Here is a 10,409-nt window from a genome sequence, read left to right on the forward strand (position 1 = left end):
ACCTGCTCCTCATCACCCTAGGATTACCACAAGTCCCTCAAGTCGTTTACTGGATTTTAAGCTTTTCACAAATGTGTTTGTTTTTTCCTAACATAAAAGTTGTAAACGTCTAAAAAGAGTTTGTTTTATTTGATAATTTCCCCCCAAAGGTTTACCCAGCTGTGGTTCTCACTAACTAAATTACGAAATGGAGTGAAGAGGGGGGATCCAATCTTTTTGCAGTGATTCTTTGAGGTTTGGGCTCAGCACCTTAACCTGAAAAAGGCCATACTGTGCTGCCGAAATGTATTAACATCTGCCAAAAACAACTACTTTAAAAAGACAAAGAGCTTCTATATTTTCAAAAAAGTTAATCTCTCCAATATTTATCAGACAGCAATAATTCTTAGATTTAAATGAAGGAAGCAATCATTTTGATACAAAGTTAATACAACTATTTTTAATACGAAAGACATGAGAAATAAATGCTCTTTATAACATATCACTTGTTCTATCACTTTATAACAAATAACTAGTGTGAGAACTTTGTCTTGTTTTGTTTTAATTTGTAAACGTATTTGGACAAATGTGTAACTGAAATATATATATATGTTTTATACATATAAATATATATATATATAATATATTAAATGACACTTCAAAAACATAGAGAAGCCATGAACTCTTCCTATTTGCTCAGTATTAAAATAAGCATTTCTCATGAAATAGTAAACATTATAATAAAGATTATTATTAGTAATATGCATTCAGAACTTACTACATATTTTAAGCATTTACATACACTTTACATGGAAACACTTTAGAACTAATTTAGTTCTCACAATAATCTTGTAAGTTTGAGAAACCGTTACTTAAAGAGATGATCCAACTTGTACAAGATCATTCTCTATTAAGTATGATTCCAGATTCTGGCTCTGAAAAGAAGTTTGCTTTTGTTTTCAGTTAAGCAGAGATTTTGAATTTAATCTATTATGTAGGTACAAATTGAACAAGTTTCAGGACACTATGTAGGTACTAACTTAACAAACTGAGGGACACCTAAAAGTAAAAGATGAGAACAATGGCACCTGACCAGCCATTGTCCCTGGTCAGGCATTTCAACTTTTATTGCCAGATTTGCCAATGAGATCACAATATCTGAACTAAGGGAGATGATATGTCCACTCTACTCTCAACTCATCAGAGCATACCTGATGTATCACACTCATTGCTGGATCCTGAAACTATAAGAAAAATAAGCCTACTCAAGTTAGAGTAACTAGAAGGGTAAGGAGACATGAAATCAGGTCATATAGTGAGCAAATGAGGAACAAAGAAGGGTTAGCCTAGAGAAAGGAAAACATGGAGGAAACCTGAGCATCTCCTGTACATGAGTTGTTCTGCAGAAGACGGGTTCAACTTGTTCTTTATGAACCCAAAGGCTAAAACAGAAGCAGGGTGTGGAAACTTTTTAGTTAGTTACAACTCAATGTAAGGAAGCAGTTTGAAATAGTCAGAGCTGATGACAAAGATAGAAGCTCCCATCATAGGAAATGATGAGGGGGATCACTGGGGGTTTCCAAGAATAGGCTAGATGAAGACTTTCAAGGGATGTTCCCAAAGGATTCCATTATTCAGAAAGCATTTGCACTAGTTGACCTCCAGTAGCCTCTCCAATGCTGAGATTGTTCTATACGACTCTACCATCCTCTGTTTGAAACACTAGAAAAAAAAAAATGTAAGAGCAAGAGACTTGCGGTGGAAACCAGGGAAAAAATGTCAAAAGCAAAGAATCTTTCTCAGTTCAGATTTCTCAGGAAATTCTGAGGTCAGAGTTTTGAGATGAGTTCTAACTTGTATTTCTCTACTTTGTGTGAGGGCTGGGGTAAGAAAATGCCTGGTTCTTCAGTATTAGTCAGTGTATTACCCAAATACTATTTATACCCCTATTCTACAAGTTTACAAAGAAATTAATAATGTGATCAAGTCTTACAGGAAAGATGCAGCAGTATTACAATCTTTTAATAGCAGATCTACAGAAAGAAATAAAAGCAAGTGATTTGACTAAAAAAGAAATGGTTAGAAGGTGATATTGTTTTTCCTAAGGTGAAATCAAGAGTTACCAAATTATAACTACACAAGCATTTTACCTTTTAAAAATAAAGTACTTTAAAAATAATATGCTTCTTTCATAAATGTAATTTGTCTTCCTTTAAAAAGATTCCAAAGAAAAGCACTTAGGTTAATAAAACAAAACAAAATGTAGTGTTATCACCCACTTTAAAAGGCTTCAGCAGTCATACTAAAGCTAATCCACTTTCCAGCAGAAGAATTTTAGAATCAATTCAGAAACTGATATTGGCAGTTATCAAAAATATTTCATCAAAGTATTTCTTCATTTAGTAAAAATCCATTCAATACTTACAATGTATATTCACGGAAGATGCAGTAGTAAAAAAAGACAGATCATGTTACCCTCCATCAAGTTTTCAGCTTGGAGGGAGGAAGACATTGATCAAAAGTTATTCAATATTCGTTGAATGAATTAATGAACGAATGAAGTGCCGAAAGCACAGTGGATGGGAGGAAGTGACTGGGGAAGAAGGAGACAAAGAAAACGTCTCTAGGAAAGGATGTCACATTTAAATCAAATCATGATATTTCCCTTCTTGGAGGAATTTAGGAGCAAACTACTTAGATGGCTTAGTTATAGTACTATGTGAAGAAGTAAGTGGAACCACCACACCCATTTACATCTCACAACTGTATGATTCAGGTTGTTGAACACAAGACACACAGGTTTGGGCTTTGGAACAACAAAATGCAATTGGAAAGATGAGGAAAGAGATGACTATTTATAAAATCATCAAATAATCAAGTAGGTGAAAGTAGATTCACTTAGCACTAACAAATATTTTCTTTAATATACTGATATGGTTTGGCTGTGTCCCCATCCAAATCTCATCTGGAATTGTAGTTCCCATAGTCCCCACATGTTGTGGGAGGGGCTCAGTGGGACGTAATTGAATCATGGGGGCACGTTTTTCCTGTGCTGTTCTCATGACAGTGAATAAGTCTCACGAGATCTGATAGTTTCATAAAGGGCAGTTCCCTTGCACATGCTCTCTTGCCTGCTGCCATATAAGACGTGCCTTTGCTTCCCCTTCACCTTCTGCCATGATTGTGAGGCCTCCCCAGCCATGTGGAACTGTGAGTTCATTATGCCTGTTTTTCTTTATAAATTACCCTGTCTCAGGTATTTCTTTATAGCAGTATGAAAATGGACTAATACATATACCCAAAATGTACTATATTTTCCAAATTCCAAAGTCCCTACAAAGTGTACAAACAAAAAAAAATTAGAAAATTATACATAGTATATGATCAACTGCATGTGATAGGATCCCAAGGGTATGGTTCAATGAAGAATGAATCCTCTTCTACATAGCAGTAGTAATTTTACACATTATTGGTGATAATATTGCATAGACATTTTATAGAAGTTCAAAAATATCTAACTAGAATTGAGTGGAAGAAGGTAGAAAAGAAAGTGACCTGACTTCTATTTCAGTTTTACCCCAGGTTAAGTGAAAACGGCAAATCAGAAACAATAGGCTGTGTCACTGTGGAACATACAGCTTATTCTTAATTATATAGAATGGTGGACCACAGGAGTGGCATGGATAATTGAAATTCAAAGATCAAATTTAAAACTCATTCCTTGCTTCCTACCAAGACATTGTCTTGAATTGTTAGTAGACCAACAACACAGAGTGATATGGATTTTACTTAAGTTCACCCCCCGACTGTCTAACTTTTGTTAACTCTCAGGGGAGAAACCAAAAGGTCAAACTACCAGTTCATAAAGCAGAGGAAAAAACAAAAGAAACAATTAGTTTAGATCATGCAAATATTAAACAGGCAGCCTCCTGACAGTCAAGAAGTTTACTTGCAGTGACCAACATGTTGGCTTGGAATGCCATACACACAAGATACATTGTCATTCACACACGAGCGTGCCGTTTTCCAGAATGGTTGAGCAGTATATTCAACTGCACAACAGAGATATTGTGCCCTGGATAGCTAGTGTACACTGTCATTATCTCTCAAGTTACATAACTGACTAGACAATATTTGCATCAAAGCAAATTTCTTTGTACCTCTTTTCAAAATTTTAACCTTAAAAATGATTGAAGGATTTTTCTAACAAGACCCACCTGTTTTATATAAGGGATCGAGATACCAAGCTCTCTTTCATCCTGCAAGCCCACTGTAAGTGTGAAATGCCACCAGTTTGAATTTCATCTCCTTGGGTTAAAGCAACTGTAATATCCTCATCACATTGTTGTAAGGATTTAGAAAGGCTGAGTATAAAATTTCCACTTAGCAGTAATCAAGGTGGATTTGAATGATTCTAATCCACCTAGGAAGTATTAACTTAGGGGAATTTATTAAAGCAATAAACACAGGCAACAGGAATGAGGAGAAAAAGGAAAGAGATGGTACAGAGGGCACTCTCTAGGGGAGGTGAGCCCTAAGGAATCTCTTCAAAGTCTGCCTGGACTTGGAAGCTAGGTAGAAAGGCGGCATAGGGGACAACTTGTGACAAGGTGAAAGGAGCTGAAGACACATCAACTGCTTAAACAATTATGTCCTGGCCCTAAAATCGAAAGATCTGTCCTAATGAGTCAAATGCCTAATGAGGCATTTTCAAAGACTACCTCTAATTACTTCAGTTTGTTTAATCATCTGTTTTTTTCATTCAAATTTTTTGGCTTGGCTATTGTATCTCAGAAAAAGTTAACATACTGCCTGAGTATTCATTAGGAATAGAATTCATTGGATTATGCTTCTAATGCACTCTAATTTTTACATTTTCTTTCGTTGAAATGAGCTTTTTTCTTAATATGCTATGCTTCCAGAAAAAAACTAGTATAATATCAGTAAAGTTATTTCTCTCCAGTTTCCCATGACTACTTTCATGTATTATCAGATATTTTGAACATTTGCATAATCACTTTCTTTTGTTTCTCAATAATTCATGAGGTATTAAGAGGCAAGACAAAGAAATACACTGAGCTTTTAAATTCAACATGTTAAAGAAAACAGGAGTGCTGATTAATTAAGAATTAAATAAAGACAATAACTAATAAAACTTTCTCTGGGGAGACTCCCCAGTATCAATTCTAACACTCTCCCTTCAAATACTATAAGGTAAGTACTGTCATTGTCCCCCATTTAACAGAAAAGAAAGAAGTTCAGATTAACTCCCATGCTCAAGGTCATACCACGGGCAGCACAGAGGTTTGAATCAAGGTCTGTCTGCCTCCAAAGCCTCAGTACCACAATGTCATTGATTGTAAAGCATTGGTAAGACCATTATATCATGATGTATCATTACACTATGTAATTCCTGCAATTACAGATTATTATTATTATTAGTGTTATCACAGCCTCTAAATGTTTCAGGTCAAGGAACTATAAATTATCTGGTTCACTTAAAGCTACTTAATGTTCTTTCCTTCTCTCCTTTCATATCTACAAACCCACCTTAACCCAGTGAGCATTTCCTTACATGTCCCTGCCTATAGTCCCCTCCTTGCTGTCTTTAAGCCTCCCTCCTAGTTCATAGGTTCTTTCTTGCCTAGATCATTGCAGCAGTTCCTAATTTGTCTTCTTGCCTATCTTCAGTCTTCCCTCCAACCCAATTAACTGATCTCACCTATCTTCAATCTTCTCTGCAACAATGACTGCCTTAGCCATCAGCAGGAATTAACTATACTCTGAAAACTCTTGGCAGTTCTACGGTGCTACTAGAGGTGGTGCTGTTGAGGTTTCTGGTCATCTCGTACCCCCCATTTTGTCTAAAGCAGCTATGCTTTTATATGTATTTTTTATGCTGGGATTAGGGGAAGAACTTATTTTAGATAGAGTTTACTGGTTTTATTTTACATTTTAAAAGCTACTGATCTCCTGAATAAAATCAAACTCTAAGATTCATGAATTTCCACAAATAGTCTCAAAGTACTTTTCAAACCTATCTTTACAAATCCCCTCCAAAAGCCTTTGTTTTTTATAAAACAAGGATGAGCCTGTGCCTCTTTTTATAATACTTCCCAACACCACCTTGTTCTTTTTCTATGCTTCCTCTTGCATTGGCCTTGAAAACCGAATTAACATCCCGTTTCATCCATAGTGAATCTTAGATCCCACTCCAGTTTTGTGGCTCTACCTCCCCTGTTCTTGTAGTTTTTCTTTCCTGTGCCATTCATTTGGCAACTATGATGTTCTACCCTATACATATACTTACACCTAGGTTCCTCCCAACTTGCTGTGGCCTGAAACTTCTCTCCAGGCTGGAAGCAATCAGAAGGCTCACCCCAATTTTTTTCCCTTTCTTATGAAATACCATCCTGCACTGATTGATGTCCAAGGTTTAAAGACAACAGTATCATGTCCAGTGTTTTGTCCAGGTTTTGTTTGTTTATTATATTTTCTGGTGGGAAGGTAAATGTAGCCCTTGTTACTCCACCTTGTCCAGAAGCAGAAGTTTCCAGTAATTATTTTGGTCATCTGTTTAACAAAATCCTTTAACCTCGTCTTTTCTCATGAACAAACTGCCAATTTGAAATTCTTAGTGTCTTCTTCTAGAGTTTTGCTGGCATGGACCTTATTAGGATTTCCCTTTCTTTTCCCATAAAGTGTAACAAGCAAAAACAATTTCAAGCCCAACTGAGAAAAATTGGAGGGTGGGAAAGTGAAGATTACATTTAGTAGATAAAGGATGCCCGATTTACCATCCCCCAAATTCTCCCACATGGCAAGTTTAGGGGCCCCATTTCCTCAAAGCTGCTCTCCCCAAGTCTTAGAATGAACTATGTTTCATTGATTCCGAGGAGCAAGTCCTGCCTTCCCCACCTGCTGACCGTGGGAATATTTCCGTCTTCATTCATCTAATGATGCACTCTGATACAGATTACAATGACTGGGAGAGGGAGACAAGGTTGTTGTCTATCCCTTTACAGTGGAACTAGGGAGTACAGCACAGTCCCGATGACCTCAGATGAGGGGTCACAGTGCAAATATAACTCTTCCTTTATTAAATGGGATGACACACCCTGTTGTAGGAGCAGGTTCCCAAGGTAAGTTGGAAAGGTCTTTCTGTTTCATGTTACATAATGAAAAAGGGCACGGACTGATGTGACTGATCTCCAGGATTTGAATACATCCCAAAGTAAGACTCTTCAGTTTCAGAATCTTCTAGAAGTTCAGAATCACTAAGAAATTCAGAATCACCTAAAGTTACAGAAATTTAGAAAAGCTGATGACCAAGGAGAGATTTCATCATTTGTTGGAGTATATTAAAGTGAGCTGTTCTTTGTAGGATGTTTTTTGGAAAATATTGAAATCTGTAATGAATTAACTAATTGGTGTAACACTCACTTGTGAATTCTTGGTTTCCCAGCATCTTAGTTGCCTTCCTACATTTGGCGAATTCCCCAGTACATGAGTTGGTGGTTGCCAGGACTTGCTTTCCATCACAAAAGCTATAAGGACAATTACTGTTGTCTGTGGCTCCGGACTCTAGGGTGAAGGTAGGTGACCTGGGCCCCACCTGCATGCAGCCTGTTCCCCTGCGATGTGAAATCTGGACACAGGATAATTCAGCCTGCTGTCCTGTGGTGGATCTGCAGTCCAGGAGTGAAGGCAGTGGCTCCTGCCAGGCTGCCCCCAAGGCATCACACTGATGAAGTGCTGGCTGCTATGCCATGCTGACTGCCTCTTGGTTTCTACCTGTTTTCCGAGCCTCGTTATTCATCCTTCACATTAAATCTGTGATCAAACCAAAATTACTTCAATAATTTCTTTTTCTGCTGAAGTGAGAACCAGTTTGTCTTGCTTGCAATCAGTAATAATAATAATTATTATTATGATAAACTAACATTTATTGAGCACTTGCCAGATCCCAATTGCTCACCTAAGCTCTTGACTAAGTTACACCATGTAATTTTCAAAGCCACAATGTAAGGTAGGTGCTATTAGTATTCCTTTCTATAGCCAAGGAAACTGACACATGAAGATGGGGTTTGAACCCAGGCAGGCTGATTTCAGAGCCCATAATTTTAATTACCATGGCACAACTGCCTTAGGAAACACTGACTGGCACGACCTGTAGAAACCTACATGCACTGTCAATCAATATAAATCTGTTCTGTGTTTACATGTGGGGTTCTAGAATCCTTAGAGGGCAAATTATTACATAAGCCAGAGCCTCTATTGATCCAGTATAGATACAATCATGATTCTGTAATTGCTGGAATTATCAGCTATAACATTTCTTATTAGAGATTTCAAAAATGCACACATTTTTGAAAAATAATTTCAAAAATAATTTCCCTGTTTTCCCCCTGATGCTTTTATTTTTGGAAATTATTTACCTATTAATAGACTCTAGTGCTTGAATATCAGATGTAGTAAAATAGGTTATTATTCTGCACATGGAGCAGATAGACTAAAACTGCTATCTCCTGCCAAAATTAGTTCTCAAAATCATCTTCATGATGATTTTTTAAAGGTACTACAACTGGCTGAGAATGGTTAAAAGAGCCCCCAAGGAATGGAAGAACGTCATGTATCACTTATGTAAAATGTACACATGCTCATTCACTTTGAATCAGCTTTAATTTTATTCATTCACTTAATACAACAAAGTTATTGAGAGTCAGGCACTGCTCTGGGGCAAAAAGACAAATCCCTACCCTCACAACGTCATATTTTTATGAGGAAGATAGACAATAAACAAATAAACATATGATGTCTGATAATGGTAAGTGCTAGGGGAAAAAACAAAGTGGAAAGCAGGGGAAGAGGATGTTTAGATCAGGGACTACCTCTCTGTGCTGTAGAAACCAGAATGAAGTGAGGAAGGTAAACGAGCAACACACAAATGCTAACACTGGGAAGGAAATGGGCTCGAAGGTTTCTAGCAAGAGCCGAAGACCAGGGAAAGTCACAGCAGCCTGAACAAGGGAAAAGTAAGACAAGGGAGGCCAATCCCACAGGGCCATGCCAGCTAAAGTGAGAGCTTGCATTGTACTCTAAAAGAGATGAGAAGCCACTGCTTTCCACAGAGCAGAGGAGTGCCAATGATAGAGTTTATAGTTTTGGAAGAATTCTTGGCTGTTGGAAGAACTCAAAGATCAAAAGTTACAAAATAAGTTAGGAAGCCATTGCAGTTGACGAGGTAACAGGGGTTTGTATTAGGGTTATTTCAAAAATGGTGAGAAGTGCCTGAGTTTAATTTATTTTGAAAGTAAAGCCAGTAAGACATGCTGATGGATTGGATGTGGAATGTCAGGAGAGAGATAAACAATTGTGATTAAGAGTTCAAGGGCTCTAATGAAAAAAGAAGACAACACACAATAAAAGATGGGTAATATGAGCAGAAAGATAGAAATTTTAAGAAAGAATCAAAAGCAAATGCTAGAAATGTAAAAATGGTATAATCAGTGAGCTGAAAGATAAGTCAACAGAAGCGTCCCAAACTGAAATGTAAAGAATCAAAAGAATGAAAAAGCAAAAAGTATAACAAACATATGCATAATTGGAATACCATAAAGAAAAAAAAAGAAAGGAGAAGAGGAAATACTTGAGGTAATGTTGACTGATAACTTTTCAAAATTAATGACAGACACCAAACCACAGATCCAGGAAGCTCAGAGAATATCAAGAAGATAAATACATGCCACTCCTTTCAAAAAACAAAAGAAACAACACCTAGGCATATTGTATTCAAACTGCAAAAAAAACCAAAGACAAGGAGAAAATCTTGAAAAAGCCAGAGTCGGGGCAGAGACACACCTAACTATAGAGAACAGGATGAAATACAGCAGATTTCTCTTCAGAAACCACACATTAATAAAGAAAGTGAAGTAAAATATATAAAATGTTGAAAAAAGTGACCAATCTAGAATTTTAGATGCAGGGAAATTATCCTTCAAAAGTGAAGATTAAAAAAAAAAAAATCACGCAAAAATTCAGAGAATTCATCACCAGCAGACTTGCCCTGCAGAGTATATTAAAAAATGTTCTTCAAGCAAGAGGAAGGTGATATAAGTCAGAAACTTGGATCTACATAAATCATGGAAGATAATCACAGAATGTGTAAATTAAGGTAAAATAAAAGGAAATTTATTTTAGAAAGGATTCTAATTCTTTCCAAATTCTTAATTGATGTAAACAATAGGATTATAAGTCATGCTGCTATAAAGACATATGCACACGTATGTTTATTGCAGCACTATTCACAATAGCAAAGATTTGGAATCAACACAAATGTCCATCAGTGACAGACTGGATTAAGAAAATGTGGCACATATACACCATGGAATACTATGCAGCCATAAAAAAGGATGAGTTTGCGTCCTTTG

The 10,409-nt window shown here is 36.7% G+C and overlaps 1 protein-coding gene across 6 annotated transcripts in view; it reads right to left on the bottom strand.

Annotated features, from left to right (window-relative positions):
• The window catches only part of ESR1 (estrogen receptor 1), a 421,968-nt gene that overhangs the window by 162,411 nt on the left and 249,148 nt on the right, over nt 1-10,409 (bottom strand). The gene's annotated exons all lie outside the window — the stretch shown is intronic.

Source organism: Mandrillus leucophaeus, unplaced genomic scaffold, assembly GCF_000951045.1.
Source record: "Mandrillus leucophaeus isolate KB7577 unplaced genomic scaffold, Mleu.le_1.0 Scaffold524, whole genome shotgun sequence".
In the NCBI taxonomy this organism is placed as follows: domain Eukaryota; kingdom Metazoa; phylum Chordata; class Mammalia; order Primates; family Cercopithecidae; genus Mandrillus; species Mandrillus leucophaeus.